Raw genomic sequence first — 27,963 nt, forward strand, 5'->3', positions numbered from 1 at the left:
CGAACTGAAAACAGTAGTCACGAGAGGAGCGCGGAGGCCCCGGGAACTATTTGCTCGCCTCTGTAAATACCTGGCTGCGGAACAACGTCGGCCAGGAGGAGGGCCGATCCGGCCTACGTGTGCGCCGCGTGCATGCATGTACCAGAAGCGGGCGTAATACGCGGCTACGGCTCGATTTTTCTTGCAACGTCCGCTGGAATGCGGACCAACGATCGCATCGAGCCAATTTTCAGAGATTATCGCACCCGTGGACCGTGCGAACCGAACCGATTCCTCCGACAACTTCCGCAACAACCCTCGATACACCTACATCGCTACCGTACTTTCAAACTTTAGTTACAGTAGTAACGTTATGGCGTTAATTACAAATCGGACAATTTTTCAAGTTTGGAAACTAATGAAGCTATAAATCAAATCGGTCGTTTGCCTTTATCCTCAAGTCTCCACGTTCTCAGATTTCTACGTCTATAAATCTCTACATCACTAAATTTCTATATTCGCAGATTATTACGCTATAATGTTCCTATATACTTAGGTCTCTACATTCCTGGATTCGTACATGTCTAAATTTCCACGTCTCCAAATACCTGCATTTTTAAATCCCTGTATCCTCAAATCTCCACATTCTCAGATTTCTACGCCCATAAATCCCAACATCTCCAAATTCCTATATCCCTAGATTATTACGCCCTACTGTTTCCATATACCTAAGTCTCCACATTCCTAGATATGTACATCTCTAGATTTTCACGTCTCCAAATCCCTATGTTTTTAAATTTCTATATCTTCAGATCTTCCAAATTCTCAAATAACTACGTCCACAAATTCCTACATTTCCAAATCTCTGTATTTTAGCATCTTGCAACGATATCTGTAGTTATATCCCTAAATTTCTGCGCACTTAAATCCCTACATTTCCAATTTTCAGAGATTATCATATCCGTGGACCATGCGAACCTTCAGCAACTTGCGCAACAACCTTCGATACACCTACGTCGCTACTGCGATTTCGAAATTTAGTTATACTAGTAATGTTACACGGTAAACTACAAATCAGATAATTTTTCAAGTTTGGAAACTAATGAAGTTATAAATCAAACCGGTCGTCGTATTGCGGTGTATGTAATAAATCAATTCAGAGTATCAATACTGTAAATGGCTTTAGCCATTCAGAAGGATTCTGTACTAAATGGTAAAAATAAGTTTATGTTGGTTTATTGGATCGTTCATAAAAAAGTTCATTTTTTATTTTAAATTAGACGACGATAGGTTAACGATTTACTAGGAAATAAGAAAATTGAAAATTGTATACTAAAAAGTTAAAAAGTTAAACATTGCATAATAGGAAACTAAAAAATTAAGAGTTATACGATGTGAAATTAAATAATTAAATATTCAATAATAATTGTCAGTTGAATGATTTTCTAACTAAGGATTAAAATAATATTTTTTTTCAGCGGTAAGTGTACTATAAACTTAAAGGTCAATTCAAGGTTATATCTTTCAAAATATTGTTTGTAACATTTTTCTCTTAACGAAACGACGTATCTTTTATTTACCAGCAGAGAGATGACATAAACATGCATTCAGATGTACATAACAAAATAATCTTGAAATGACATTGAACTCAAAATTTCATTCATAAGAAATTGAAGTAAAAACTCACATAGTTATAAAATAAATACCTTAATTCCATGATTTATTCATTTAACAAGTTCGTAATATTCTCCACCGAATTCAACACACTTTATTTAGACCCAAAATGAATGGGAAGTGTATATATAAAGCAATAAATAATAAATAAACTAAAAGATATATACTATAAATTTTTTGTAGCATAGAATTATACATTAAACAGGAATCCTTTAGATTGCGATTTTACGTTACTTTTTATCTGAGAGATGCATCACAGTCGAAAAATATTTTCCATCATCAATGACGGTCTGACTTAAACATAGATATGAGTCATTGCATGTTAAATATCAATGCAACTTCAAAACAGACTACTTTCATAAAACTACTTTCATAAAAAAAACTACTTTCGTATGTCAGATTTTATTGCGATGTATTCACAATATAGTATTCATATGTCAGATGCAAACTACCGATTTCGAAACAGTTTCGTATAATTTAATGACATAAGTATCGTACAGTAGAACTTACAAGTATATATGACTTTGCAGATTAACGTTTAGTGAAAATAAATGTATAAATGTTTTATAAATATTCTTAATACAAAATTGTTCTACGTTAAAATTAATAACGAATGTTAATTCGTTGAGTTTTACCTTAAGATTATGAAACATCTTTTATTTTCCTAGCTAATTTACTTCATTTGTAATAAACCTAATAACAAAATAATTGTTACGATATTTACCTATCTACTGAACAAGTTTTTATATTCAACAAAATTACTTACAATGTATAATAAATTTGTAATTGTAATTTATACTAAATTGTTTTACAGTGAAATAAGTGATGGATACGTGTAAAAATTTAAGTGTGTGTCAGAAATGAGAGACATGGCAATCAAAGTGATAATATCTAGCTTCTCTAATTTTCAAAAAATTGTACATTCAAATTGTAATGACTATAGAATTTTTAAAAAAGTTTAGACAACTTCAACAGTGATAATTTCTTACAGTACCAAAATAAATTGAAGGCTCCCAGTTCGGGACCCTTTCAGTATTAGCCGTTGGTATGTGCTAATGCATGCACCGGTGTTCTGTTCTGTTCTGCTTCGCTTTGTCTGTTCCATCATAGCGTCCAGATTTATTAATTTCTAGTAAATGTATATATGCATATAATATATACTACTGTTTCCTTATGTATATTTTCTTTAATTAGTATTACTATTTTCTTCAATTACCAGTTTGTACGATCTGTCGTTCCTCTTTCATAAATGCTAGCTTTCAACAGGTAATCAGCCATTTTGCATACGTTTATTAAACACGAGACACATGACGCTACGCAGTAAAGAATCCTCTAAGCACTTTTCACCGATCATGAAAGATTCGTTTGAAATTGAAACAACGTTATTCTTCCCCGGCTCCGACTTACGTTTAAACAGAAAACGTCCGAGCAAAGTGACCAAAAAAAAAAGTTCTGTGGAATCGCGATATCGGCGATAATACTCGCGATATCTCATGGGAGCGTTTAACTCGCTCGAAAATCAGCCCGAGTTGAATGCAGCGGAACAGGATCGCGGGCCCTGTTGAAAGGGGTGAAACAGGAAGGGGTGCAGGCGGAAGTGGAAGCTTCGATAGAGAAAAAGCTAGGGAAATCGATAAAAACAAGGAAGAAAAAATGCTGTGGTGTTAGGTGGTTCGTCGGTGGGAACGATAAAAAATTTATTCGTCGATTCGTCGGTGCCGGTGGCGTCGCGATCATGGAAAAAGGGGGTGAAAAAAGAAGGAAAAGATAGATGGATTGTGATACGGGGTGTAAAGCATGCAGCAGACCATCGACAATGAGAAGAGAGGAACTAGAGAAGTAATAATATTATGCTATTGCAGTATATGCAAGAAAATGAAGGAATGGTATTGATTTCGATAAATGAACGTGGAAGAATATTAAGAGTATTCGCTTCATTGGTCAAGTGGTAACTTGTAAGTCGTAATACTGGTTTTGAAATTTGATGGTTGATTGAAATAGATTTGACTGAGGATGTTAGTTCATTTGTGAAAATTTAAATATTTGGAAATGATGGTGAAATACAAGTACTGATGAAAGTAGGGTACGTATTTGTTGATACGTTTCGTAGTCGAAAAGAAGTGCTGTTATTTATGTGGAAAAAAATTATTTTACCTATTAGAGGTTCTTTCTAAATGAAGATTATTTTATTATAACGTACTGTAGTACTATAAGAACTGCCTTTTATTTCTAATAAAATAACAAGTAGCACCAATTACATTACATCAAGTGAAGTCAATTTTCCAATTCGTGAATTTTCAAATCTAAAAATTAAATAATTTTCAAAGCATCCAAATTCCCAAATTTCAAAAATTAGCAATGTTTTGTATTTTCAAAGTATCTAACCTTTAGTTCTTAAATTTCAAAACTAAATAACCAAATTTTCTTTTTTTCAAGTTGTGGAAATATGTAACAACCCTTGTAGAAACAAATAATAATTATATATGTTATTTCATGTTTTAGCTTCTATTCACTCATCTTGCTATTTTATTTTCAACTTAAAGTTATATTTAAAACATCGTTAGTTCCACTGTTAAAATTAATAAAAATTCCTTATAATACAGTAGGATTAATAATAATAAAAATTGTCTGTAATGTGAAAATTAATAAAAATCCCCTGTAGTACATTAAAATGAATAAGTCCTCTATAATATAATAAAGGTAATCAAAGTTCCTATAACACGTTAAAGTTAATAAAAGTCCTATACTATATAATAAAATTAATAATCCCTTATAAATAAATCCTCTTAAAATGAATAAAAACCCCTATAACATATCAAAATTAATAAAAGTTCTAATAATTCATTTGAATTAATAAAAATCCCGTATATAATAGTAAAATTACCGAAAGCCTCCGACAATACAGTAAAAATAAAAATCTCCTATATATGAAAATGAATAAAAGTCTCGTATATAATCTCTAATTAAAACCAATAGATATCGTTTTGCCGGTTTCCTTTATTTCCGTGTGCATCGACGAGCGGAAAAGACGAGCACAGGAAACGCGTGTACGTGGTTGCACAACCCGAGTTACGGAATGTATGCGTGATTACTAATTGCCAAGATCTCCCGTCCATCCGAATCGTGATTTTATCATCGCCGGAAGCGAGTTTCGTCGTATAACTGGTCTGTCTCGTCCGAGAGAGAAGATCCAGGGGATCCATAAAACGCTGATGGATCTTCGCCAGCAATTTTTCGCGATCAGCCACGTTCGATCTGCCGAGATTTCGTGGACGAGTGTCGAGATGAAAATTGAATCGGGAACTCCGAGTAATACCGCTGCGCTACGGTTCGTTCTTGTCGAATTTATTTAATTGATGAAACGCTGAATGGAAACTGTGTTTGGTCAAATGATTTGCTTCTATTTCCCGTCGTAATGGGAAGTTCGATTCCTCGCCGGTGTAAATTGAGTCCTCGTACCGATAGAACGTAACCTCTTTCTAAATGAATGAAGCAGGATTTTGTGATCGAACTTTGATCGGCTCTTGGCTATTCGAATGTTCGTTACTTTTGTCCTGGAATATTTTTGTTCGGTGACTCTTTGTGTAACTTTTCGGCGCATTCATTTTAAATGATCTTCATATCTTTTTATGGTATTAACCCTTTACGTTCGAAAGACATACTCGTCACATGATTTATTATGTCGACACAAGATATTTTTTAGAATTAACATGTTACGAATTTAAACACAGTGAAATGAACAATCGTGGTGATCAATAATAGAAAAATAGTGATTTTAATCGACTTAAACTTGTTAACACTAGAGCATCAAGTTCCTTCTTTCTTGTAGCACATTTTCGATTATTGAGTTGTGTATTCGCCTGTTATAGAGGCGATGTAATAGATTAGTAAAAAAATCTCAAACTTAATCGTAAAGCAGTGCAAAAAGTGCAAATATGTTTTGTGATTATTGTGTCATTCAAATGCGATTTAGTTGAATAAAAATTTATAATTTATAGGATTTTAATGTTTAGATAATGCAATCGATAATTTGAGAATCCTGGAATAAGGAAATTATTCAAAGGAGAAACTATGATCCTTGGAATTCAACGTGTGTATCCTCGTGACAAAGTTGCATAACACCTTCTCTGATTGCGTAACCACAAGAAAAATTATGCAGTGTTGCAGTGAAATGTCGCTGCTGTGTTCGTCTTCGAAGACGCGTCATATCGTTGCTTGTACTTGTACCGCGTAACTTGCAACAACGTGCAAGTGGTTATTACAGAAAATTACTCGAGAACTCGTTAAAACGCGCAGGAAATCCTTGGATACGTGTTTATTCACGGACAAATCCAAATAATGAACGTTTCTACGCGTGAAAATATTAAATTCGGATCAATTGACCCTTTTTTATTATATTTTAATGAAATTTGATTAGTAGTTTATTTTAAACATTGTATATATTTAATATTAATATATTTATACATTTAATATTATATTAATCGACATTTAATACATTTAATACATTTTTAATATGAAAATATATTTTATTAAATTTTAATTTAAAGAACTTGTTTCAATTATATAGTACAGTAGATAAGCACTTGTTATATTGCCACTAATATTGTTCACTTAGCAAGTTTTCGTTCAGATAGAGTTTCTTACAGCGTGGCACTTTTCCGCCATTATACGTAATACTAGGTCACTCGTTATATGGTCTACAATCAGATTGTCATGAATTATATGGTCAAGCATTGGATTATGCTAAGCATTAGATTAAATTATGGCCGCAGGTTGTGTAGATAAGAGTTACAGATAGATATACTTATAGGCAATTTTGTATTAACAATACATGTATATTTATCGGTAATTTAAGCATTTAAAAATGGGAAGTCTTTAATTTTCAAATTTTGAAAGCTGCTGAATTTTAAGATTTGGATATTTGGAATTTAAGGATTTAGTAATTTGGTAATTTGGAAATATGAAGGTTTTAAAGGTTGTTAATTTCCTAACTTGACAATTTGGGTTTTATAAAATTTTGTAATATAGCTTTTTGAATAGTTGGCAATTTAGTTTTTGGAAATTTTAATAAATTTAGAATTAAGTTTGGGATTTGGTTTTTGGGAAGTTGTATAATTGGAGAATTTGAAATATTGATAATTTTGAAATTTAAGAATTTGGTATTTAGGAAGTTGTAAAATTTAAGCATTTGAAAGTTTGATAACTTAAAAATTTGAAAATTTGGTGTTTAGAAAATTTGAGAATATAGGAATTTGCAAATTTAAGAATTAGGGAATATAGAAAATGAATATGGATGTTTAAAGATTTGGAGATTTGAAAATCAGGGAATATGGAAATATGGAATTTAGGAATACAGAAATTTGAAAATTCAGAAACGAAGGGTTGTGGCAACTCAAAAATTTAACAATAATTCGACCCTATTATATGTATAAGAATATATCAATATTTATATTCCCATAATATATAAATTATACATATATCTACACGTATATCATACATATATCGTATATTTATAATATATCATATATTATACATGAGTCATATATTTCAACCCTACAATTAGTACACATATTTGACTGATAAAACCTCAGTATAAAACTGTATGCATTGAGCATATAATTGATAAAGATTAGTTATCCACACAATTAGAAAGCAATTCATATAAACACCTCACGACTGCCGCCAAATTCTCTACAATAATTTCATTCAATTCTATACTACCAATTGCAAGAATTCACCACTTCCGCATTTACAACCCCATCTATAGCAATATAATGAGAGTCTACATATATTAAATTGCGTTTTTCTGAAATAATTGAGACCGTACTTAACGTAAGATAGTCGCAAACGTGCCAAATATCCGCGGATACGTCGTAGCGAAGGGTGCGGTGTAACGGGTGCACACAAATGCACGCGATGCATGCAGACGCAGCCACGTAAGGCCTTCTTGTTCCGTGACGAGCGACGTCGGCGATGTCGCGTTTCCGACAAGCACGAGCAACATGCGTGTCTACGCAAGATTAGCAGACGGAACGTGCACACACACAAATAGACACATACATATACAGAGTGTCCAAAACCTCACATTTCTTTACATTTTTCAACACTAGAACTACCGATATTAAATGCTCATTTATCGAAGACTGAAAAATAAAATGGAAAGGGAAATAAATAAATACTAAAGTATCAAGTAACATATAGAACTAGTTTTTACCTCAATAAAATATGACAGATATTTCTTTAAAATCACGACAATAAAATTTTGTAATATAAAACGAGAAATCTGAAACCAGTCATTTTGACTGGTTAGTAGTTCTAATGTTAATGGTTTTCTTTTCGAGATATAAGAAATTGCAAACTTCTAAATTTCAGTCTCACAATCCCAAAGTTACAAAATTCCTAAAATTAGAATACTTTAAAGTTCTAAAAAGAGTGCTCAAAATTAGCTAACTACCACATATCGAATCTTATTAAACTATTTAAGAATCTAAGTCTCAAACTATTAGTGTTCCAAAATTTAGAAATTTAAAATCTTTAAAATATAAAATTTAACAATTGTAAAATTTCAAAATACCAATAAGTCCTAGAATTCCTATCATAGCACATTCGTAACGTTCTATAGACCTAAACTGTAAAAAAACTAAAAATTCCAAAAATGTCCTCTCAGAGACCCAGTTCCAACTTCAAGGTTTTAATATTTAAAAAAATCCCACATTTAAAAAATTTCAAAGTTTGTGAATTTGAATATCTCAAAATTCTCAAGATTCCAATGTCCTCAAAACTGAAAATCCCAAAATTCCTATATTTCCAAAGATCTAATGTCCTTGAAGTCGTAGAGTGTAAAAATTTCAAGAAACCTACTTTTCCAAAGTCCCAAAGTCCTGTAATATTGAAGTTAAAAATTTCCCAAAATCTCAAAGCCCCAAAATGCCAAAAATCAACAAAATCTCGACGTCCTAAAATGGTAAAAATCCCATATTGTCAAAGTCCCAAAATTGCAAAAGTATCATTCCCAAAATCCCAAAGTCCTAAAATATGAATGTGTTGAAATCCCATTCAAAGTCCGGAAATTTGAATATTTCAAAATTCCAAAAATTCCAACGTCCTCAAATCTCAAAGTCGTAAAATTCTCAAAACCCCACATTCCCAAAGTACTAAAGACCTAAAAAGTTTCAAACTCCTAAAATTCCCAAAATCCCACCTTGTCAAAGCCCGAAAATTGCAAAAATTCCTAAAGTCCTAAAAAAACCTGGAAGCCCGAAAATTCCAAAGTCCCAAAAAGCGCGAACTCTTCTAATCCAGACGAGAGGAACATTCTCGTATACAAACGTTATTTTCATAGTCCGAGCTGAGACTCAATTGTTCCCAGGCTCGCAGATTTTCTGCCGGATTAACGGCAGCTGCAACGAAGCCGGATTTGCCGACAGATTGTTAATTGATCTGAAACACGCACGATTGGGCGCCATCGGCACTCCTGCTTCCCGATAAATATTTCTCTGAAACCAGTGTGTCCCGTGCAACTCCTGTTCGAACAATTAGGGACTCGCGCGTATCTGGACAAGTCGACAGACTGAATCTTTCATTTGAAGTAGAACTTTCATTTAGACCTGCTGACACGCGGATCGAGTTAACAATGGCGGCGTACCGTTGCTTCTTTGGAAACGGTGACACACGGCTATCAATGTTTCGGATGAAGGAAAACATGGGGAAATGATCTGCTTAAAGGTTTATGAATCCAGACTTCCCTTGGCAGCTGAATCATGTCGCTATTTAATGTTTCTGCTTTGGTTTTGTTCGCAAACGGCTTAAAAATTTGTGGATGATAACCTCGTTGTGGCTGCAATGTAGTCGAAGATCGTTCGATTTCGACGCTGCTCGATAATGAGTAAAGAATATTGTTAATCATTACACAATTATTAAACTTGATGTAAATCATTAGCTGTCATATATGGATTACATAGGTAATTGTGTGTTATTTATTTTTTCTAGTTTCATATCTTAAAGAGAATTTTACTGTATAACAGTCTGTAAGTCTATTGCGAAAATAAACGAATTAAGTATACGTACTATATTCTCAGTATTATTAATAATATATTATAACAGTAATAATTTATGTCTCCATAACAGTTTATTAAGGTAAATTTAATTTCTCAACTCCTAAAAAACGAGTACATTGAATATGCAAAGTGGTCCTCATTATCGTTTAAAAAATTCAACGAGTTTTTTCTGCCTCTAGAAAACACTTGTAAATATGAATTACCGAAAGAATATTTTCTAAGCGAATAATTAAAAACATTTCCTTTTTGTTAAATATTTACACGCTGTTTTTAACAATCAAATGTTATTTCAGCAAATACTTTTTTTATACTAAGAAAGTTCCTGCAGCAAATGCTTTGTTTATATTAAGTTTTTGCAACAAATGCTTTATATAAAGAGTGTGTTTGTAACAAACACGTTTTTACATTCTGTGTTAAATATTATTAAAAGTGCATTAATGTACTTGTTTCATTACACATGGCTCTTAAATTTGATTGGTGCAAAGACGTAAATACAAATAAAATTCATTTCGAAACATAAATCGGTTATCAAAACATTGCCTTTGAAAACCGCAATCTCAATTACTCGATTTGTAGAAGAAATTGAAAGAGGAATCGCAGAGAAAAAATCTATTAATAAAAAAAACGCGAATCATTCAGTTTGACGTGAAGTCGGGATTAAATTGTTTGACGTACATTTTTATCTGCGTTCAATATCGCTTCAAAATACTAGGCGCGAAACAAACGGTGGCCAGGGTTATTCAATCGTTCGGGCGTATTTCGAAAACTCGGAAAATTCAAGTCACCTCGGCGCGTTTCAAGCGAGCAATGCCACGGGAAGAAAAGAAACGCCGTTGAATTACTCTCAATGGCGGTGTTTAATGGGTGAAACGATTAATTTCCGTGCGCGAAAACGATTCGCTTATTGAATTTGCCCGACTGACTTTGCGTTTAATGGACTCGGATTGAGCGCTCAAGAAAAAACTGAGCGCAGGATAATTCTTCAGAAATACCCGGCCGAATCGACAATTAGCGACCGATATTTCACTTCTTTCTACTCGTTTAAGCCCGTTTACATGACAATGTTCCTATTCTATCGCGGTGAAATATCACGCGAAAATTTTCCGACTTCCGAATTATACATTCTTTAAATTTACAACCTTTTTAATCTTCCAATTTTCAAATTGTTAGATTTTCGGGTTTGTAGATTTATTCATTTTTGAACTCCGAAGCTTCCAAGATTTAAAATTTTGGAATAACCTAACCTAATCTAACAGGATTTTTTCACTTCTTAGATTTTTTAAATTTCAAATATTTTCTGGGATTTTTAAATATTTCATATTTCAAATTTCCAAATCTCCAAATTTATGAATTTTGATATTTATTACCAAATTTATAAAATTTCAGATTTTCAAATGTTTCTTTCGAAATACACAAATCCTGAAATCCTGAAATTCTCAAATTTTCAAATTTTCAAATTCTCAACATCTTAAATTTTCTGCAACTCGCAAACTCGTAAATCTTCAAACTATTAAGCTGTCAAGCTACGAAACTATCAAGCTATCAAACTATCAAATTATCAAACTATCAAACTATTAAACTATCAAACTATCAACTATCAGACTATGAAACTGTCAAACCGTCAAATTATCAAATTATCAAATTATCAAATTATCAAATTATCAAATTATCAAATTATCAAATTATCAAATTATCAAATTATCAAATTATCAAATTATCAAATTATCAAATTATTAAATTTCAAAGAATCTTAAATTTTCAGTTTTAAATTCCAAAATCCATAAATTCTCAAATTTCCATATCCCCAAATCCTTAGACTTTTAAATTCCCAAATTTCCATATATCTAAAATTCTAAATAAAAAAAATATCAAAGCATGTGAGTGGTAGTTCTTCTCCGCTGCCATTTTCCCCAATAAAGTCCATGATGCCGGCGATTGTATAGTAATGTTAAGTTCCCTGCAACATCGAAAATCCTCACATACCATTTCATGCTATTTTACATCAAACATTCCATCATTTAACTTATTATTTCTCGTAATGTTAATAAAAATACAAGTAACGCGAATTTAATTTTCAGTTCCTCCTACGATTTGCTTGTACCAAAGTATATCCTGGAAAGTATATTTGAAATTCCTAGCTTAGTTAACAAATTGAGTGTTAAGTTTTAATTTGAAAAGTTTGTTTGTCAGATCGCAGGTGATCGAGTTGAAAATTGTTAAGTAGCCACGCACCCTGATTGCTCAGAGGAAGTCCCTTGCCCGTTTACGATTGTAATTCTAATCAAGGTTTACGTTTCGACCCTAATTACCATTTTCGATAGGTGATGCAAATCCGGCAGACGTGCCCCGAAGTTTTCCATGGCTATCGTGAGAAGCTCGTTTGTAGGGACTACCCTGAAACACGAACACCATAGGAATGTACCTAAGCCAGAATATAACGTCCGTCTAGGTATTTCGAATCTTGGCCCGGGGCACTTTGGGATCGTTAATCGTACAGTTTTCGAATATCTCGCAACACGGTATTCACATCGCTTGCCATGCGAGTTCTGAATGAAGGTTACGCCATCTTGCGATATTAATTACGTTGGAAACTCAATGCTTGTCCGAAACGTATCGGATATTGATCCCTTTTTGTGAACGTATTTAAACTTTATGATGTGGATATCTAGCTCATTAGCTTTGATTTAAAATATCTGAATAAAAATTCTATGTATAAAAGATTTTTGCGAGTTGATGTCCAATAGTATATTATTCTACTATCCCACTTCATTCTTCTATTATAATATTTTATTTTATTATCCGCATAAATATGGCAATCTTCGATTTTACTGATCTGGGTTTTAACTGAAAATTAAACAATATTTTTGAAATAATAATTCGTGGTAAATAATGAATTGGAGTATCAAATATTTGGCTGATTTACATTATTTATTATTTATATATTGCGAATTTGTATTTGAGGTATACTGGCTGTAATTTCATACCGAAAGTGCCGATCATTGAAAATATAAGGAATTGGTATTTTTATATAATGTACTGTATTATTATCTCAGTCTTGCATTATGCTGCTGTTCTACTATTTTCTATTTTATTAATTGCACAACTGTAGCACTGTTTTTCTTTATACTAATAAATACAAATGAATTTCAACATATTTGGTGAATAATCGAAGATGACAATGGCTATACTTGACTACTACGTATTATTATACATTTTACTATTTTTTACACATTATGCCGCAGTGCACATTCTAATCTGAAGCGTTATTTCATTTTTTCTTTGAACCATGTCACACGGCACCTACTTTCATGAGCTGCCACAGAAATGGTGTACACATCGATCGGTGTACTTTCTGAAAATCCCGCAGCCGAAACTGAGCGGAGATCTTTACTCAGACATTAACTCATAAAAATTGCAAACTCGTCCTTGTTTGCTCGTCAGACCGCGTAATTAGCTTCGATTACGGGAAACTCGGATTTGATGTCGGTCTCTCTGAAACTTGGAAATCGTTTCTCGGAAAAATCTAAATTCACGCTAACATAATGCAATGTAAACTTTGTGTATTATACCACCGTCAGTCGGTATTGTTTCATCGAATTTTATTAGTATGTTCACTAATCCCTGGCGTGTTCATTAATAATTAGTAAACAAGGAAGTGCAGAAGTTAAACGGCAACGTGACGCGGAGAAGTCTCGCAAAGAACACATCAGAACTCGTTGAAATCTCGTAAAGAACACATCTAGAAGTCGTTAGGACGTTAGAATTCACTGAACTTACTAACGCATTTGAACTGACGATCAGCTAGGCTGATATCAAGTAAAATATACGTTTGATTTCGAGTTAAATTGAAGAGTACTGGGTTTCCAACTGTGAAATTCAAAGATGAACGAGAGTAATCTCGTAAATCGACAACTTTTCTTTCCGAATTAAGTACTTATGTGCTTTTACATTCGGTTTGAGTACTGCTTCAATCACTCAATCTCAGTTCTAATTATTGTGGAGTAGAAATTGTGGTAATCAGACTACACCTTGTTCGTTTTCATTTAATCAGGGTTTACTTATATAAGTATTTGTCTTAAGTAATAGTTTTTGTTTATCAATTTTTCAGTTTCAATTTAGGTGCACTTTATTAATTTTTAATTTATTTTATTATAATTATATAATTTCATCTTAAGTTTTATTCTTTATTTATTATTTTTCAGGTTCGATTAAGCCATGTTTTTTCTTTAATTTTTAATCAGTTAAGTTTCAATTATATAATTTTTTAATCAGTCAAGTTTCATTTATAAAATTTTGTCAATCACTCAAGTTTTAATTATATAATTTCGTCTTCAATTTTTTGTTTATTATACATTTTTTTTATTACAAAGATGTACTTTGTTAATTTTTAATTTATCGTACTTCAATTATATAATTTCATTTTAAATTTTAATCCTTGCTTATCAAGTTCTCAGTTTCAATCAAAATAATGTTTTGTTAATTTTTTATGAGTCAAGCTTCAATTATATTATTTCATCTTAAGCTTTAGGCTTTGTTTATCACTTTTCATTCAATTATATAATTTCATTATAAATTTGATCTTTTGCTTCACTTTCATTGTCTCTGGTTATTTTCAGGTATTGACTAATTCTTCATATGAACCACGTAAACTGTAACCATTTTAAAATTCATTCTTTCTCCAGAATTTTATGAAGAAATATGTTCAAACATATTTTATAAACAATTTTATGAACACTGAGATAAGAATTCTTGTCTTTTGAAAGGCACTGTATCCCAACCGCGGACATAAGTCCTTCCTATTCTCGTGACACTAATGGCGAGGCCAGTTCGAGCAGATAGGATCTTCTTTGCTTCTCTTCCACGCTTCTTTTGCGAGCTACATGACAGTGGGCCGACTCACGCACTCACGCGTGCACGCACGAATCCTCACGACGTAGCTAACGTTTCATTTCTTTCCTTTGTAACACGTACGATCGTTTGATCCTTCCGCCGTGGATAGTTGGCAATTTTGTGCCAGCCGTGTTTCCAACGACCTCGAATCGCAGACACATTCTGAACACATTTTGGGTAATACGTTGTCTTGCAAGAAAACGTGATGAAAGAGCACAGGAAGAAGTTAACTGTTTTGACCTTTTTGTCCTATCATTTACCCAATTAATATCTGCAAACTTATAAATTAGATATGAGTTGTAATTTGTAAAGCTCCACTGCACAAATTCATACTATTTTACATTTGTCAAGTTTTATATAGTTTTATAATTATAATTTAGTAATATAGTTTTAGGTATATATTAAGTTTGATAATATATTGAGTGTTTAACGATTATATTTAACTTTTAAATGTCTCGAATCAGAAGCATAAGGAAACGACATTGTGTATGGAGTAATTTAATATTGTACTAATATCTTCGAATAACAATGATATAATAGATCAACGTTATTTAGTAGCAGTACACTAAGAGTATGTTAAAATTATAGTTCTGGGTACTGACTGAACCATTTCTAACCTAACCTAACTTTCGATCCAACAGAACCGTTCATTACTGATCGATCGATATGCCAATTTTAAAATCTCCGAATCTTCTCATCCTCAAGTCTTCAAATTTAAAATTCTCAAATTACTGTATCCTTAAGTTTCTATGTCTGCAAATCTCCAAATCCTCAAATTTTCAAATTGCTAAAATTCCATAGCTCCAAATTTCTGAATCCCCGAATTCCTAAACGTTCAAACATCGAAATTTTGAAACGTAATAGATCAACGTTAATTAATATCAGTACGTTAAAATTATCGTTGTTGATTTTGACCGAAGCATCTCTAACCTAACCTAACTTTCGATCCAACAGAACCGTTGATCATCGATCGATCGACAAGCATGCACGCCGGCGAATTAACGTAACCGGCTGAAAGTAATAAATCAAAATAAGCAGATGGGAAATCCTGCAATGTGTCATCCCGTTGTAAACGACGTCCATTCGGTGTTACGTTTCTAGTTTATTGCCGCGCTGGGCGCCGGATAATAAAATATAGCGGTGGCGGACGGGCGAAAATATTTCCCTGGATATTGGCGGAAAATATTAAACGTTACAATGGAAACTTGTTAAGAGATGGACGCGGCATGCTCGATTAAGTTTGATCCGATTTCGGCTTCTCCTGCAGCCCGATTATTCGGCTCGATAAAACCGTTACCTGAATCCAACGCTCTGCGAGATTCAACGCGACAACACAGAAATCGGTGATCTGTACCTTCTAATCGGATTTATTTCATATTTTCTATTCTTTTCTTTTACATACATACATTACCCTTAACTTGTTCCGCACGCTTTTTATTAGGAAGGAAAAAGCTGATGCGTATCAGGTCTAATCCACACCTATAAATTTATAACAACCGTTTTTTCATTTAAAAAAAGTTTAAATAGAATACCTGCACGTTCTTTGTTCTTTTATTGGAAGTGGAACGCGTGTTGTGTGCAAACAAATGGATTGCAGTTTTGGGTAAATATTTAGTTCTTTATGGCCTTCTGCTTTTTTTACGCGAGCAATTGTATTTTCATCAGTATTTATTGGTGAACCATTTTGTGTTTGTCGCGTTTCGTGATGTTGTACAGGTTAAATTTATTGCGAATGTTTTGAGGTACACTTAAGAGAATATTATAAATTGTATTATGATATGTATATTATAATATATTCTGCTTTTATTTTACTTCATTTTTTTACTTTATCTTGGAACTTATGAATATTTATTTTTTACTTTACTTTATTTAATCGTGCAATTTCGCGATAACATATCTTTCCGTAACAAATTTAAAATTCCCGCCTTATCATCGTATATGTGTTATACGTAAGGTAGATCGATTACACTTAATATATTGCTGCATGAAAAACTTCTTAAAATAAAATTATGCTGCGGATAATCAAAATGACAAATTTTTTAAACGAATACATGTTCATTAGAAATATTTGGAACGATGTATTCCTTTAACATAAAATGGTTAAGTACTCTTTACAAAAATAAGTATTAGGGTATGGTGTTGACAGAAATAAATGATTCATGAAGTATTTTACGAAAGATAATAGAAATAATAGATATTATACATGTATTATTAAAATATATTATAAATATGCTTTATGAATATACACATATTATAAATAAACATTATAAATTTATCTTATGAATATATATCATACACACAGTAGATTGTAATATATATATATGCAGTGCATGTTTCAATTTATATTTATACGTATATAAATGTATAATTATATTTAAATTTTTTATTATATATTATATTTATAATATTTGTTATAACATGTACATTTTTATTATATTGTTTATAAATATACATTATACATAACAACTTTTAGTAATAAAATAATGAATTTTCTAATATTATTAAGTTATAACCTTATTATTAAAAATTTATTTGTCTATATATCGTCAAACATGCCAAAAGATATGTGAAAGGTTCGGGGGGAAAGGTTTAATTCTAGTTAAACAAAATTTAATTAGTCACATCGGAACGCCACGGTGTTAAAAATGAATTCCCAATTTATCAGTGAATTTTCTATCGATTTCCAAGGCAACTCAATATTTAGTCAATTAATTTTAATTAATTCAATTGCACATCATGGTATTTTGTCTGTCAAGCAAACTTTCACAATAAACAGCCAATAAAGCATAACAACGTGCATTTCGTTTTCTCCCCCGCTTTTGCGTATCAAATTCCTATAAATTCCCTCTTGATATTTTCATCGCCGCGTTAATTGTTCCCGTTGTACGTAGAAATTTAATCGCAGCCTCGATCGGTTTGCCGCATAGCTTTTAAACGAGTATCAATTAATTAGTAAACCTCCATCTTACCCGGTGCTTCGCGAGGAAATTATTTCATCCGCGCGAAAACAACAGGAATAATTAACGAATCGTTGATCACGAGACTCTTTAAGTGAACAGTTTTGCTATAAAAAGTTTGCCTATTTCCCGACAATATCGATTTTTATCTTCAGCGGCGATATTTCTATTTAGGACAAAATACTTTTAGTAGTTTATTTTAGATACTATTGCAATTGTGTCATTTAGATACTGCAATGCAATCGATCGTTGAGATAGAAATGTCTAATTACAAAATTAAGTCAAACTTTTTAGATTTCTACATTTCTATACTTCAGAATTTTGTAACTTCCCATATCTCCAAATAATCAACTTTGGAAATTTGGAAATTAAATATTTATAATTCTTTATGCTTTTTCATTTATAAATGATTAATTTCGTGAATTTTCAAATTTTCGAATTTCCAGATTGCCAAATTTTTGTATCTCTAAATTTACAAATCCAGAAATTGGAAGCGTAAAATTTTTATATTTTTCAACGTAGGAGTTTGAAACATTGAAAAATTGAAAATTTGATACAATCGGTAAATTCGATAAATTCGATAAATTCAATAAATTCGATAAATTCGATAAATTCGATAAATTCGATAAATTCGATAAATTCGATAAATTCGATAAATTCGATAAATTCGATAAATTCGATAAATTCGATAAATTCGATAAATTCATTTTGTAAAATTTGAAATTTCCATTGGTTTAATTTTCTAAATCTCAGAATTGTATATGAAAATTTGGTGTCAGAACATAAAAGTGATACCTATTTCTTGGGATTCTACCCAGGTACATAAAAGTCTCCATTTTTCACGAATTTCTCCGTAATTCACTTTTCGTTCAACTCACGAATCGGAAATAAAAATTACATTAGTCCAAAAATACGTGAAAGCAATTCCCGGTAACTGTTCCTTGCGAGATGTCTCCTCTAAAGATCCTTATACAATTTACAGTGACATCTTCATCCGTTGCTATTTATTATGGATAACTTCCGGTGAAGTATAAACTCTGACTGTAGGTCAAAGTGTCAACTATTTAAATAGAAGTACTCAGATTGATTTGCCAAGTGTAGTACAAATTTTTCGTGCATTGAAATTTTTGTACTGAAATTTTGTTAAATCTACTCTTAATCTTCACAAAATCTCAAATTTAAAATATTAGATATCAATAACAAGAGAATGATTCCGTTGTAAGCGTCATCACATAAAGAGATCTTTATATTACAACTTTCTAAAATAGAATTTCATGACACTATAAACATGACAAATTTTATTTAAAAAGAAGATAACGCCATTGTTTTCAAATGAACAGTGATGTGAATTTTATACAAATAATTCACGTTAAACTGAGTAACATGAAACATTTTTCAAAAATTTATCTAAAAATTTGATATTAAAAATTGCGTTTGAAGGTTTGAATAAATTCCCATGCTTTAGTAATTAAATATTTACGATTGAATTAATTAAATAATGATCAGCATGTTAATACGTATAAATTCTGTACAATATCTATTATAATTGCTGTTTCATTATTTTTATTTTTATTTGCTGATTCGAACAATGACAAAATATAAATAGTATTAATTCATTATTTCTATTTCTACACAATTGTTAAGATAGTCCTCTGATTACAGAATGACAAATTGTTTTCGAATAATTAATATCTACATAAGATTTAAGAACAAGAAGAATTAACGAAACTAAACAGGATCAAATCTGATTTTATAATAATACTCAAGCGATAATGTTATAATTTCCATGCATAAATACCTGTAAATACATATCAAAGTTAACTTTTGTCATTGGTAATAAGTAGTAAGTTCTGTGTACAACCCTAACGGTCAGCGCATGAACTAATCAAAATGGCCGATACGCATGTACTTTCGGTGCTATAAAATGTAATACTACTCACTACAATAATAAAACAAATAAGCTCCACTATATTATATATCATTTTAATTATCGTTTAATTATTGTTTTTTAATTTAGCATTAAAAGAACTCACACAACTACCATATTTATTTTACACATTAATATGCCTTTAGTTCTAGTAACAATTTCATTTTCCAAAACTTCTTTTTGCTTTCAAAACTTATAAACTTCCTGTAGTTTTCAAAATTTCTTCTTGTTCATTAATAGACAAATACCAGACTATTTTATATTTATACAAAGTTAGTACTACAAGTTGTTAGTATCCATCTATAAATGGTGAATAAATTATAATAATAAATTATAGTAATTACTTTATAACAGATAACACATAATTTTTGTGCATATTATATATAATTAATTCCACGTAATTAATTTATATTAAACATAATTTATGTATAAATGTATTTTATGTATAAATTATACATTTGTCCAATGAGAAATTAAGCGGAACACCCCGTATATATTCTTGTTTACATTAGAAGTAACGTTATAGTTCATAATTATTTATGTAGTACTATGCTCCGCTCTTATTTATCAAGCTATCATCAGATAAAAAAAGAGTTTTTCATTTTCTGTCAAACGTACGCGCACGCACACGTGCTTCTTTCCACCCTTGAACAATTACTCGACACGCGAAAAACAAGCAACAAAGTTCTCGTAAAAGTATATAATTCTCGTTAAAGTCCTCATCAATCAGCTCGCTAATTCATCCATAATTCAGGCCGTAATCGTATCAGAGCGAGCATTAGCAGCAAACGTGCGATTACTTCTAAACGATGCAAGCTAAGTATAGCTGTTCTGGAAGAATCTGGTTTGCAAGAAAACCGGGGCCGATTTGCACGCGCGCGAGAATCAAGCGGACAGAAGTGTCGAACCGGGATAGAAACATTATAAGAGGATGCAATAAGAAAGGCTCGCGTACGATTAAATGATCGTGTAACTGCTGTTAAACGGTAGCCAGAGCACGAGGACCGAGGAGGAAGTAAAAGAAGAGGGGAAAAAACATTGAACAGAGGGAGATTGTGGAAAAGGAATGTAGAAGGACGAGTACGCGTCGCGGAAAGAAGGTACGCGAGATACCAGTGATTTATAGACCCTGGGCTTCGTAATATTCAACCGACTGGCTCGCAATTAAGACGAACCTGCTTTCGAGCTAGGAAAAACAATCAAACATATGTTAACGCGAGGGTACAGTGGCTCTGCAGACCAAGTGTCAGCGAATCGAATGTGTATTTGAAATTTAGAGCACCTAATGTAAATATATATGTAGAGTAAGAATGAGATTTTAAGGTCCTTGCGAATGATTAAAGGTGTCGATACCAAACACAATTACTGTTGATTTCATGTTGACTGATGTCAATGACAATCAAGTATTGTCTTCAACGATGAGTTATAGAATTTTGAACGTGGTCCAGTTTATTCTATTATACATGTCAAAAATCATCAAAAACGATATAAATACACAGCTGTTTATCGATTCAATGATGATAGACGTTGATGACGACAGGTCTCTGTTGTCGTTAAAATTTAGACAACAAACTTTAGGTGTCTTATGTGTCTACCCTCAAAATTTCAAGACAGAAGATTTAAAATTGCGTCCTTTGCTGTGGTACAAACAAACAAATGCCGATTGAGTTGTCCCAGAGACTTCACTACGTTTGGCAAGAAATGGGAATAATGGTAGAGGAACATTTTCGAAATTTTTAATTGGACGATTGACTTTCAAAAATCGTCATTTTTAGAGATCTATTAACTTGTATACTGCTTTTTACAGTTCTGATATTTAAAATACAAAATGTTATGAAATCCTATCTAAATTACAATTTTGAATGTGTTGACATTTAAAAATCATAAAATGGCACTGTGTAAAATTGAGAGTCTTTCAAATTTTTGGGATGAAAGATTATGAAGTTTCAAAGTATAATAGTAATATTTTAAAATTAAAAAATTGGAAAATTTTGTATTTTTAAAGTTTTTGTGTCCTGCAGTTTCAACATTCCGAAGTCTTTCAGTCGAAAAGATTGAAAATTACAAAGTATTAAAGTTTTAAACTTCAAAAATTACAAATAATATATAATGTTAAAATATAAAGATTGTTAAAACTTGAGAAATGCGAAAATAAAAAATTGTTAAGTTAGAAAGTTAAAAAAATTTCAGAACAACATAATTCTAACAAAATTTCAAAATTCCATTCTAAACTTCAAGAATTTAAAATTTTCAAAGTCCCAAAGCCCTTAGTCTCAAAAATTTCAAAATAGCTGCTCCATATTCAGAAAAATGCGTAATATCTTAATGTTTTATAATTTCAAAATTGTCAAATTGTCAAATTTTGCAATTCGAAAATTCTCAAATTTTATTTCAATATTTTAAAATATTAAAATTTTCAACTTTCAAATTGTAATATGCAAAAATTCAAAAATCTTTAAATTCCCAAATATCAATATTCCAATGTTTCAAAAATTTCAAAATTCCAAAACTTTCCAAATGTTTTAATCTCCAAATTTTATTATTGTAAAATACCAAAATTTCAAAATTCCAATACTCTAATATTCAAAAATTCAAAAACTCTGAAATTTCAAAACTTTCAAACTTCCAGAGTTCTAGAATTCTAATAGAACTAAAAAATTATAGAATTCCAACATTATAATATTCTGAAGTTGAAACATTCAAGGATTCAAAAACTCAAAAATTTCAAAGTTTTAAAATAACAAAATTCCTAAATTTCGTAAGTGAAGAATTATTAATTTCTTAAATACCAAAAATTCAGAAAATTCCAAATTTCCAAATTTTCAAAGTTTCAAAGTTCCATGATTAGAAATTTCCAACCACCCAAGATTCAAGTATCATCAAATTTCAATCTTTCCAAGCTCCCAAATTCCAAAATTCTCAGGTATCCAAATCCCAACAGTGAAAAATACAAAAACACCTCAATTTTCTCTACCATAAGTTCCATATATATGTATTAGTACCATTATTCAATATCGCAAACACGCCACAATCTCCCGTATCGAAAAGTTAATGAAATGTCAGTCACCAGTGATTCATTCGTAAGTAAGTAAATGAATCTGGGAATAATAAAATTAAGGTGTGGTACAATTAAGAAGATCTTGATAATACAGATTACTTATCAAGTTTCACCAATCGATTTGTGACTTTTGCACACCGGTCGCTGCAGCAAAAGGGTTAATAAGCAAAAAAATCACCTGCGTGGCGGACTAATTACAGTATCGTGATGTTTCTTACCAACGGTATGAATCAGCGCTCTTTCAAGACCCTTTATTATTTCGAGCTCGAGAAACGAGAACGAAATGTAGTACATATATTCATTGTTGCTTCGAAATAACAATTATTTTGGATAATTTAAATATTCGTGATGTGTAGGTATCCTAATGGCGAGGTTATTGAAAAAGATTGCATGACGTAGTAATACAGGTATAAAGTACAGTCGGTCACGAAAATATTCGGACACCACTATAGATTTGATTATTATAGTCCATACTTCAGAAGTGTATATGCTACGGTGAAAGACCGAAATTGGAGAATGTCGACATTCACCGGTGAATGTCACCGGTGAATACACCAAATACGTCGGTGAAAGACTGAATATTTTATTACATTCTTGTATATTCGGACCTTCACCGGGGTATGTCGACAATCACAGATATGCTCTGGTGGAAGTCCAAAAGAGAGGAACCCAGAAAGAAACGACTGGCTCTCTCCCGCCAAATCGTGTGTTCTGCTGGGAGTCAGTCAGCTTTGTCAATCTTATGCAAGCTTTGATAATGCGAGCAACGTTTTCTTAATTTTTTTTTCCAATACCGTAATTTATACTGAATGGATACTGCAGTAAATCGTGATTTTTTTCTTGAAAAGTTAAATGCATCAATTACGGGTAAACGAGAAGACAATTGTTTTTATTTTTTTCAAGAAAAGTACTCTAAAATACTTTCTGAAGTGGTTTCTGCTAAAACTAAGTGCAACACACCTTTGGATGGACAGACGATTAAAACGTTTTGACGTTTTAAAAATTAATGATGAAAGGAAATGAATTGTACCATTAAAATCAGGGGAAACGAATATACAGTATTATGTTACCAATGAAAAATTGTTCAGTATACCATATGAAACTCACGCCAGAATAGGCCACGGAGGAAGAACACGTATGCTTAGAATGTACTATGTGTTTTAAATTCTTGGTCTCTCCTCTCAGAAAGAGAGGCGAAAAAGTTACGTCACCCTTGTGACGTTTTATATGCGACTGAATTACGGAGAAAAAAATATAAATCTCCGACATGTTCAACATTCACCATTGTGCATGGTGAATGTCGACATTTACCGGTGTAAGTCAGAAATAAGGGCTTTTAGCAAATATTTCGGACATATTCCAAGCGACTATGTGAATGTCGACATTCACCAGATTTCGGTCTTTCACGGTAACATATACAATAGGAACAAAAAAAGGGTTTACATATGTTACTATTGCGTGTGTAGTTAACAAAAATATAAGAGATATTTATTTACGATCAGTGTTTACAAAAATAATTAAACAAAAATGGTAAGTATGCTTATTTTCATGTCACGAAAATATTCGGACACCATGAAAACTATGTTTATAATACTATTTATAAATCTTGTTTTTAAAATTTAATATTTTGTTGGATACCCCATGCGCTTTATGACATGCCGTAATCGCGTTGGTATATTACAAATTATTTTTTTGCAGCCGTCTTTTTAATTTATTCTTTATGTTTATGAGAGTTGTTCGAATTCGATGATCTAATTCATCCCACAAATTTTCAATGGGATTTAAATCTGGCAATTGTGGTGGTAGGTGGAGGACATTCTTGCAAGTGTATAATAAGAATTCTTGCAGAATACGCGATTTATGCTTTGGATCGTTATGCTGATAAAATTTTATCCCACTTTGTAGTCCCATATTATGAGCACTTTTTTTTAAATTGTTTTGCAAAATGTGCAGATATCTATTTTTATCGAGGATGTCGTCGATAAAAACTAATTCTCCTACTCCATGGGCCGAAATACAGCCCCACACCATCACAGAACCACCACCGTCTTTCATAGTCGGCTGCAAATGTTTCGGATTTAGTTCTTTTTTCGATTTCCGCTATACTCTAATCCTTCCATCGCTTCCAAAAATATTAAACCTGGACTCGTCCGCGAAAATTACATCTTCCCACCACTAACTTTCTTTTGAAATATAGTTTTTTGCAAAATTCAGTCTCTTCTTTCGGTTGCTCGCGTTAATATACGGCTTTTTTCGAGCTATTTTTCCATTATAGCCTTCTGATCGTAACACACTTCTTATGTTTTCCGGATACACTGATATTCCACGGTCATTATTTAATTCAGCTGCTAACTTTGGAGCACTTATCCAGGGATCACATTTGATTCTTCTAATTATCGAGCGTTTGTCCCGAGTATTGAGGATCGGTTTGCGTCCACTTTGAGGGATAGATTCAATTCTATTTTCATTTTTATAACGTCGCACAATATCCCATACCGTGCTCTTACTAATGTTTAATAAATCCGCAATTTTCCGAATTAATTTCCCCTTTTCTCGATAAAAAATTACTAATTGTCGCATATTAAACGACGTATTCGCACTTTTGCGTCCCATTTCGCATAAATTTTGAACAAGACTGACAAATATTCGATCTATAACGTACTCTGTACATAGTATGAATGATTGTATGTTTACAAACATTATTTCAGTCAGCTCCTGGAACCTGGAAACATCAGAAGTACGGCAAGTGTCCGAATATTTTCGTGACATGAAAATAAGCATACTTACCATTTTTGTTTAATTATTTTTGTAAACACTGATCGTAAATAAATATCTCTTATATTTTTGTTAACTACACACGGAATAGTAACATATGTAAACCTTTTTTTTGTTCCTATTGTATACACTTCTGAAGTACGGACTATAATAGTCAAAACTATAGTGGCGTCCGAATATTTTCGTGACCAACTGCACATAAACAGTCTATGTACTATGAAAATAATTGTATAATAATTATGTAGTGTACCGGTTATTCTCAGATGAAATACAAGTTTATGGAAGAAGGTACTAGGCTTAATTAGTCACGTAATTTAATTGATAGAATGATCTTTTGATTGGAGAAAGAAATCACATTTCTTCTGTAAATGAGTATTTTTCAAATTCTATAATTCTTGTAATGAAGTATGAAAAGATGTAAATCTTCTGTAATAAAGGATAAAATATGATATAAAATAGAAAAGTACATCGTTCATTTTTTATGATTTTTAAGGTTTGGAAAGTGGTATACACACTTCATTGTAAAAGCAATTTTAGTTCCAATACATCGTTAAATTATGAATGCTAAATATTTTGAAAACTCTGATATTTCATTTATTGTCTCTTAAATTGCATTACAAAATTAATTAAAATTAATATAATCTGATTATATTTAATTTTAATTTCATTTATATTTTGATTGTACTGATATCATTTCGAGTGTTATTTAAATTAAAAATCGATTAAAAGATACCCTGTAATTATACATTTTTGACCCCATATGATAGATCAGTAATTTAATTGACATGAGAATTTGAAAATATGTGGAATTTGATAATTGTGAAGTTAGGATTTGAAAATATAAAAATATGGTAACTTAGGAATTTGTAACTCAATATATATTTGGAATTCAATAATTAAAAAATTTGAGAACTTGAGAACTGAAAAATTTAGGAACATGAATATCTGTGAAATTGCAAATTTACAAACTTAGGGATATGAAAATCTGAAAGTTTGGCATTTTTGAAATTTGAAAATTTACACATTCTACGGTTCAAGAATTTGAAAACTCAAGAATTGGGAAATTTATTTGCACGAAAATTTAAAGATTTATGAAATTTGGAACTTATAAATTTAAAAATTAAAACTTTGGAAATGTAGGAAATCAAAAATTTTTTATTTCTTTGAAATTCCTTGAATTTTAGTCCCACGAAATTTGAAAATTTAGAAACTCAGAAATCCGAAACCGATTGTTCCAAATTTGAAACCACAAAAATTATAAAACCTAAAAATTGCCAAATTCACATTCGTATCCTACAATTAAATGACTTCGCCAATATACAGTGCAGATCGCGCAATCAATGCCCGCAAAAGCTTCACGCGTCACTGAAAGAAAACCAGCAGCGATATACCCTCCAAAAAAAGAAGAAAGTTTGCATGATCAGAAGCCAGATCTCATCAGTACGCACATTTCTCTTTACCATAATACGATCTTTCTCCACCTGATCCGGTGTCAGTTATTAAAATCAGCCCGCACAAAGGTGCCACTCATTCAGATCGTAATCAACGGCACTCGGTGTTACGAGGCGAATGTTGGACAGGTGTTACGAAACCGATCGTCTTCGCACCGATCTCTCGCACGATTACACTCGAATCAGCGTGGTTGTTCACGGCTGTCGACCTGGTGACAGACAAATCGGACGAATCTCCATTGCGTGCGATCTTCGCAGGAAGTCGCAGCAGCACGCATATCTGACCACCCTCGCGCACCGTCATTATCCCGCCGTTGTCCCAGACAAGTTCCCAGGAATAAGGTAGCTGAAGAACGAAACAGAAACTCGAGTCGAGAGAAAGACGAAGCTGGTAAATCGGTTGAAACGGGGAAATACTAGCATTAAGCAAAAACAGAAGAGGAGAGGCAGAAAGAGGGTGGTAATGATAGTTTGAGTGCGGACACTTCTGGTGACCGAGAAGTCTCGCGGTTGTTATTAAGCCTGGCTTCGATCGTATAATGTCTGGAAAGTTAATAATTGTCGGTGGACCTTGGGGTATCGGTTAATGATCGACTACCGGTGGTAGTTTGCTACGAAAAGGTTTGGATTATACTTGGAAAGCCGAGGGATATTGATGAACGCTGTGATTATGATAGAAGCGGGATATTGTTAATTTGACAGGTCGTTAACGGGATGTGGGGATTTTTTATGAATACCGTATAGTTTCTTGGGTTCCAGTTGGTAAATATTCAGTTGGAATTCACGAATGTAGTTTAGAAAATTGGTAATTATCTAGGTTGCAAGTTTTTTAATTTTAGATGTCTCGTGTTTTTGCGAATTTTAATTTTAGATATTCGAAGGATGCAAGTTTTGTAATTTTAGATATTCGAAGGATGCAAGTTTTGTAATTTTAGATATTAGAAGTTGCAAAGGTTGTAATTTTAGATATGAGAGGTTGCGAAGTTTATAACTTCAAGTATTATTTTATTGTAAATTTAGAATTTAAGGGATTGGAAAATTTCGGAGTTCGGAGACTGTAAATTGTGGAGCTAGAGTATTTGAACATTTGAAATTAGAATATTTGAAATTTGAGAATTGAGAGACGTAGATACTTGGGGATGTGTGAATTTAGTGATTTGGTGACTTAGGGATTCGAAGATTTGAGAATTTTAGG

At 32.0% G+C, this 27,963-nt stretch overlaps 2 long non-coding RNA genes across 2 annotated transcripts in view; one reads left to right on the forward strand and one right to left on the reverse strand.

Annotated features, from left to right (window-relative positions):
- LOC105662961 (uncharacterized) overlaps nt 1-27,963 on the forward strand; it is a 103,054-nt gene that overhangs the window by 50,147 nt on the left and 24,944 nt on the right. The window lies entirely within an intron of this gene.
- LOC143264859 (uncharacterized) overlaps nt 1-27,963 on the reverse strand; it is a 36,603-nt gene that overhangs the window by 2,281 nt on the left and 6,359 nt on the right. The gene's annotated exons all lie outside the window — the stretch shown is intronic.

This window comes from Megachile rotundata, chromosome 7 (genome assembly GCF_050947335.1).
Source record: "Megachile rotundata isolate GNS110a chromosome 7, iyMegRotu1, whole genome shotgun sequence".
Classification (NCBI taxonomy): domain Eukaryota; kingdom Metazoa; phylum Arthropoda; class Insecta; order Hymenoptera; family Megachilidae; genus Megachile; species Megachile rotundata.